Source organism: Hibiscus syriacus, unplaced genomic scaffold (assembly GCF_006381635.1).
Source record: "Hibiscus syriacus cultivar Baekdansim isolate YM2019G1 unplaced genomic scaffold, ASM638163v2 tig00111311_pilon, whole genome shotgun sequence".
In the NCBI taxonomy this organism is placed as follows: Eukaryota; Viridiplantae; Streptophyta; class Magnoliopsida; order Malvales; family Malvaceae; genus Hibiscus; species Hibiscus syriacus.
The window spans coordinates 78335-86111 of NW_024063054.1; the positions used below are offsets into that span (position 1 = coordinate 78335).

General features: G+C 36.3%; 1 pseudogene; it reads right to left on the reverse strand.

The window, feature by feature from the left end:
* Positions 1-222: 222 nt before the first annotated feature.
* On the reverse strand, positions 223-7113 carry LOC120158373 (annotated as a pseudogene).
* Positions 7114-7777: the final 664 nt, after the last annotated feature.

Sequence of the window (7777 nt, forward strand, 5' to 3'; positions counted from 1 at the left end):
ACTATAATAATCATCAATATTGTTGGACAAATAAATCATTTGTTTCTTTGGATTTTGTAAAATTCATTTATTGGGTATTGTCATTTCATTTATTACCGACTTTACTAAATGATTTAATTAATTAATAATATGACAGACCAGATATTTTGTTTAATAATTCGACAAACAAAGGATCTTATCGAAGGCAGTGAGCCATTGCTTTTTATCATTGTCCGTTTCTCAGTGGCCCTCGAAATCATCATATTATTTATTTATATATGAATTTTTTTACAGCATGCTTTACGCATAAATGGATTTTTGCTGAAGAAATAATGGCGATCATCAAATCAACCTTCAAAAAAAGAGGAATTTGATGATCAGCGTACTTTCTCAAAGAGAACTTTAGCAATGTGAAATGTGATGGTCTCTAAGTCACAGTATGCAGCGTAGTAAAAACTCCGCGCCACCGTCAGAAATGTTTGCTTGAACTCCGAGTAGGCGTCATCTTCATCGGTGGAAAAAGTCTGCAGTACTAACCGAACAAGCTCTTGCATGTCGGAATCTATTTTCTCAGTCATGCGGTGCACCGTCTCGTTATTGTAGTAGTCATTGTCATGCACCTGAAACAGTTGACACAGGGTTTTGTTAGCAGTGAACTGTTTGCACCAATTAGAAATGGTGGGCTGATAAATGTGAAATGAAAGATGGTAAAACGAAAGCAGACAAAAGAAAAGGAACATGGACAAATGTGATGTTGGTTTCACGCGACTGGCCTTTAGCTTTTGGTAATGATAAAGCCGATGGCAAATTGAATTGGTGAGGTTCGAGAGTCGGGTGTATTGGGGATGGGACACAAGTTCCTCCAAGGACCAACGGCCAGAGGTAAGGTTTATGGTCTGAACCACCAACTCCGCTACTCCTCGGTGCCTATCACCATCCTCTACCCACGTCAGCATCCACTTTTCCCACTGTTAAAAACAAAACAAAAACAAAAAAAAGTTACTGTGGGTGAAAGTTACTGTGGCAATCCCATTTCTGAAAAGATGAATGATTGCTTACAGCACGGCGAATACTGCAGCTAATGTCGCGACCATGAGCCACAAGTGCGTTCAATGATAAGTGATTCAGGGTTCGAAGCAAGGTGTCCATCAGCTTATGTATTGTCCTGTTTGAGTCCAACTTCCTGCAACAAAAATCACATGTAAACATCACTTTATTTTGTCAGCCTTTCTTCCACTCCCCACACACTGGCCCCTACATCGATGGATTTCGTTAAAAGTACAGTGATCTTTTCATTGCTCCAGTGCTTTCAGTACAGATTTTACTTTCTACAATGTACCCCCAAACAATAAATTATTGTCTACCCCATTTTATGTGGTAATTGAATTACCTTCCATTAACGTGGCTAAATCGTGCATCAACCACGGTTCTAAAGACTTGGACGAATGAATGCCTAAGCTCCTTGTCGAGAGAAGAGGCGATGGTGTCGACCAAGAAAGCGGTCTTAGCCCAGGCTAGGCGCTCTTGGGACCTTTCCGGTTCAAATATGGTGGCTGCCGCCGTGAAATAAGTGAAGAGAAGAGATCTTTGAGTCACACCAAATTCAGCGAGGCCTGTTTCCGAGTACCATCTGTTCAGGCGAATTAATTGTTTAATGAAGCACTTCCCAGTTAACTATAATTGAGGAAACAGGGTTGGATATTTTTGCTTACTTTTGCATACTGTCCCATTCCATCCGATGTAAAGCTTGGCAATTATTGTAGTCTTGCTTTGCAAGCTCAAGATACACGTTATTGTTCACATACCGCATCCTGTATGAAATCAAAATCGAATCAACTCAGGTTTCTCTTTCTTTTGGATGGTCTTGAATGATTGGACAGCCAACCAAAAAGCTGATTTATATTTTTCTATTAATTTAAACTTGAAGCATGCACACTCATAATGACACTTCCAGGATGATAATGTCATGGGATGGAGCAAATTCTTGGTTAATTTAAATTTCAATATTATAATAATTAAATTTCTATTTAAAATTTTTGTTTTAATCTCACCCAATTTGATTTAATATACTTTTTAATTTTCATATAATTCTTTAAAAAAACTTAAAATTAACTAGAGTAAATTAATCTTAAAAAAAACTTGATATAAAACTTGGATTTTATAAAATAAATTATAGTGTAAAATATACAAATTGTCCCCTGACTATACGGTATTGTTTTGTCGACTATTAAAAGTTACAAACTGGTCACTTGATTATAGGGTGTTATTATGTTGAATCTTTCAAATATTAAAAGTTATAAAATGATTATACAACTCTTTATATATTTCAAACTCATCATTTTTTGTTAAAATATTGATAGTCGTCTAAACTTGATGCTAACATGCTGACTATGATAATGATAATGATAAAATCATTTTCTAACGTTATCTATTGGCATGTTATTGCTTTCAAGCACCGACTCACTAGTTAATGTCCAGCTCATAAGACCATCAATTTTTTAACAAAAATGAATAGTCTGAAACATATGAACAGTTGAGTGACTATTTTATAACTTTTAATAGTCGAAATACTTAATCAAATAGCGCCCCATAATCAGGACCATTTATATACTTCGCCCTGAGTTATAATACTACCGGATTGATTGAATGAATCATGCCACGTTGCAAAACCAAACAAAGGAGATATGTAAAACAAATATTGGAGTGGATCTCACCTTAGAAGTTAGACTGTGACAGATTATATTATGACACAACTTAAAACTTATCTAGTTTCCTCGACTTTCCAAAATGTCAAAGGCAAAGCTGACTTTACTTTTTCATTTTAATTTTTAAACAAGGAAATGGATCAGGTCATCATCCGGTGGTTGTTTTTAAAAATGAAACTAAAAGACATAATAGTAGAAAATTAGGGTATGTTTAAATTACTTTTAAAATTAATAAAGTCAAACTGTAATTTTCTTAACTTTATGATTTAATTATTTTCAAGATTCTTTGATTTAAAACTAAATAATTTATTTTTACGTAATTTATTCTTGATTCTATTTCGGATTATGGTAACATATAAGAATTATAAAATAAAGAAGAGAAAAGGTTACCTGTAAAGAGTCTTTCCAATCCACACGTCATCTTCGCCCCCATATTGTTCTATGTAAAACCTGGTTTCAACTCTAGGCAGCTTGCATACCACGGAAGCTTCAATGCCAGTCCAACCTAAATATCGTTAAACAAAACCAATAATTAGTTGTTCTTATATGATATAACAGCGTGTTAGTTGTTTTTAAGCTTAAACGTGGTTCGGTGTTAAATTGATGATGGTGACTCTTTTCAACTTTATGACGTGGCACCGCTGATGGTGACTCTTTTCTCTTTCCCATTCCCCCTTGTTTTATTAAGCAATGCTACTTTTCTCATTTGGAAAAACGATGTGGCAATGATGCTAATTTTATGCCTGGTTGGTCGGGTTACAGCCCTAGGGTTTGTCGCATTATAATTGCCTCAACTTAAAACACTATATGTGCACATCACATGTTAATATGAATCGAATTTATATATAAATATTTTAAAAATTTATATCCAATCAATGTGATATACCTTAATAAACACTCACAAAGGTGTGTCTATGAAAAATAAAATCCTACTAATCAACGAAAGTTGGTAGATAGAGAATCAAATCAAAAATAGAAAAAGTAGGTGTTTGGATTTGAGGATTTTTATGGGATACCAAAAGGAAAATTATCCATCCTTGAATAAAACAAACAACTTTTGCACTCCATATATTTAGTAAATATGAGTTGAGTGTCCATCGATGTAGGTTAGGTCGTCGAATTTGAATGGAAAAAGATCAAGAAAAGGTTGGAATGCCACTGAAATTTATTATTACAATTTTGTTTCTACACCTAAACTAATACTATATTAATAGTATATAATTACTTAACTTATCCAAAACCTTATTTAGGGAAGGTGAGATCCAAAAAAAACATATTTAGTAAGTTACAAATCATTTTAAAACAAAAGAAAAAAAATGGAAAGTAAATCTTTAAATAAGAAAGCCAAATGATGAGAAGCCAAAAAAAGGGGGGGTCGTCTTTTATAATTGTTAATGATGTTTAGGTTCAGAACAAGTGATCTGTCTAGTTGGAGTTCCTTGAAAAATATAGTAAATAAATATATGTGGCCAAGGCCAAGAATAAAAGGACAATATATGTTACCTCACCGGGTAAGTCCTTGGTAATGATCCATTTATCTAACAATTCATCAGCAGCTTGTTTTTGTTTTAAAAATTGGAGGAAAAGCGTTTGGCATCCTCAAGAATTTTTTCTCCGGGGAACACCACCTGGGAAGCCCTATACAGGTTGAAAATCCCTGTTATGGCTTGATTTGACTGCCCCACAAAGCAGAAGAACTCCCCTCCTTTCTCAAAATGTCTGAACACATCTGTTTTCATGGTATATTAATCCATTGAAGAGAATAGAAGAGAGACAGTGGCTCAAAACTCAAAAGCGTATATTATACCTGCAGAAACCTCATATCCATGCAATCTTAATAACCTAAACCCCATGGCCGTATCGTCGATGTCCTGAACCCGAGTGTTTCTCGCCCAGCAAATCCCTTCCTTAGTCCAGTATCTGAAATTTCAAGACACCATGATCAGGGCAAAGTTATTTGATCACGGTGTTTGGTTTTGTTACATGCTGGTGCTGACAGATACCATTACCTATAAACATAATCCAGGCATTCTTTGATCTCTGTCCGGAAATATCTCGAAATCCCGAGGCGTTGCAAGCGATCGACGATCCAGATATGTTCGAACATATCAACGGGGTACACATTAGGGACTAAATGATCAAACTTAAAATGTTAGAAGGCTTTTTTTTGGAAATCTCAGAACAATCACTACTTTGGTTTAGTAACTTTACCTCCCCCATTGAATCTTTGAACAGCATTCATTAAATATCTGAGACAATTCTCATCTTTAGTTTGCACGAGTGCGATGGCAGTGGAGGATGGTGAGAACAGGAAGGACCCATCTTTGCACTGCAACTTCAAAAGCTTTTCCCAGTCCAACCCTCGCAGCCCTTCTAGGCTATGGAGTAGTGTTGTTGGCACATTGTACATTATCTCCTCTGGTATCCTATCCCACGCGCATAATAATTACGTTACATACATGAAAATATCATCACTTTAAGGGCCCTACACTTATATATAGACACACACATACATATACATGTTAAAATGATAATTAAGGTTGCTTTTCTTTAGCGAATAAAGTAACCCAAACATAATGATTATGGAAGCTTGGGAATTTGACTTGTCAAGAAAAAGAAAAAAACAGTACCTTGAGAGCTTCAGGTCTCTCTTGGCGTATATGTCTTTTAAGACAGGGGAGTCATAGGGTACTTCGATGTCTAAACGTCGAGCTATTTCGAGAAGCGAAGGAAAAGCCACTTCGAACCCTATCGGCATGTGCTCCTCACTTTCGTTTTCGAGTTTACTTATGTTCTCTTTGAAAAACGACACCCCTGAAGCATGCGTATATAAAAGAACATATGTTAATCGGCACAAATCGGATAATTTACAGCAATGAAAGTTTTGCAACACCTTTCTGCCATTTGTCCGGATGAATACCCCAGGTTTTCAAGGCGACAACACATGCTAAAGTGTTGATCAATCGGTCATGCGCCATGAACATTTGTCTGTCGCCCCATGATCCGTCGGGGAGCTGATTGTTGGCAATCCATTCAAGGCTCGACGGAAACTGAGGAGCGCCGCTGCCATTGACGTCTTCGACGAGAGCAACCCATGCAGTGTCATAAGCCGAGCTAGTTATCTCCCCATCCTCCATGGAATCCAATATGGATTTAATGGTGTCAACACGTTCCTTTACCTTATTCGATTCGAAAATCTTTTTATTTTCCGGATAAAAAACAAATTACATCAGAATATGATCATATATGGATTCAAATAAAAAAGAAACAAAACAGCTGTTTGGTTGTGGTTGAAATCATTCACCTTAAGAGCTTCCTCTTCATCGGTGTCATCATCAGATATCTCCTTCCACTTTATCCCAGGCAGACCATTTTGTAACACGCCAGCATATTCTGCACATAAACAATATTACCGTTAAATTAATCACTATCACGGAATAATAAAATATTAAAGATTATAATACAACACCGTACCTTGAGTGCGGGGCTTGTATATAGCTCTGCACAAGGGCCGTATGTCAAAGTTATCTCCTTTGTCTTTGCCCCATAACGGCCAAATACCTGTAGTTAAATTAAAATTAAAATATAATAATTGATCTACTTTATAGTTTTCTAAACTTGAGTGATTGTCGATTTATGAGCTTTAAATTTTAAGCACATAAGAATAAAAAAAAAGGACAAATAATATGGACAGAATGTAGGTATGAAGTTAGAACTGCTGATTAAAATAATTGCGAAAAGCTTGTTGGAACACCATTCTTTGGAAAACAAAAGCAGTAGTGAAAGCGACAAAGAGATCAAGTGAAAGGTTGAAAAAAAGTTATCCTCGAGTAAAACTCATCTTCCAATAACAACATGGTTCAGAAAATAATAGTAAGAAGAAGAAGAGACACGTAATCAACGACTGTGTCCCTCCGGCAGGAACAAGTAGAATTGCATGTTGGGTTTTTAATCCAAGAATTCCAAAATTTTCCCAGTTTTTTTCCTCGAATGACTGTTTTATCTAAAAAAACCAGAAACAGAACAGATAAGAAAGATCCATATTGCCCAAGAAAAAAACCAAATCCAAAAGAAAAAAAGGGGAGAGGTTAAGAAGCAAAAGAAAGGGTGCTTGAACTTGGAATCCTTTCTCTTCATTTCTCAGAGTTTTACCGTGGTTCCGGACAGAATCAAAAGTCTGTGATTATGTATGTACCTGGGAAGGGTAAGGGAGTATGATTGTTGGAGAAGGAAACAGGAGGAGGAGAGGGGAGGGAGAGAAGGAAGTGGAAGGAATCGGAAAACATTTTGATGGAAAGGCGAGAGAGCAAGTGCTCGAGTATAAACTAAAACTGGCTCACAGTGGCAGATCATATATTTAAAAAAGTAAAGGGGAAGCAGACAGAAGCGAATTCACAAGAGATTCCCGCTATTAGGTGCATGGGATCATCCAAAACTATAGAATTGAGGGCACTCCCGTCCTTTTCTTTTTATCACCATTTTATCTCTGTTTTAAAAATCGGACCGGACCGGCCGGTTCAACCGGGAACCGTTGTTTAGTCCGGTTTAATCTAAATCGGTTGAACCGCTATTAGTGAACCGGTCAGAACCGTTGAACCGTTCGAACGGGACCGGTTGAAAACCGGAAAAAACCGGGAAAAACAGGGATTTTTGTTTTTTTTTTAAAAAAAATTAAACCAAACAACGTCGTTTGTTAAACGAGCCAAGTCAAACTCGAGTATTGCTGAGCTCGACTCGAACTTGAAAACTTTAAAAGTAAGCTCAACTCAACTCAAACTCACAAGCTAAAAAATTTCAAGTTCAACTCAAACTCGAAATATAATATTGAAACTTGAACTCAAAAAGGCTTGAACTCAAAAAAAAATTAGAAGCTCGATTGAAGCCTAAAATTCGAGCTTGATTGAAGTAAAAGAATAGTTCACTCAATGCTCACCAAAAGGCTCCATGATTTTGAATGTCAAATTACCTCTATTATTTATAGAAGTTAGTTGTGATGCGGTTCTATGTTTCTTAGTAATGTGATTTTGAGCCAAAGATATCCTTCAATGGCATCTAATGAAGAAAAAGGGTCAACAGCCAAAACATATTCAGCA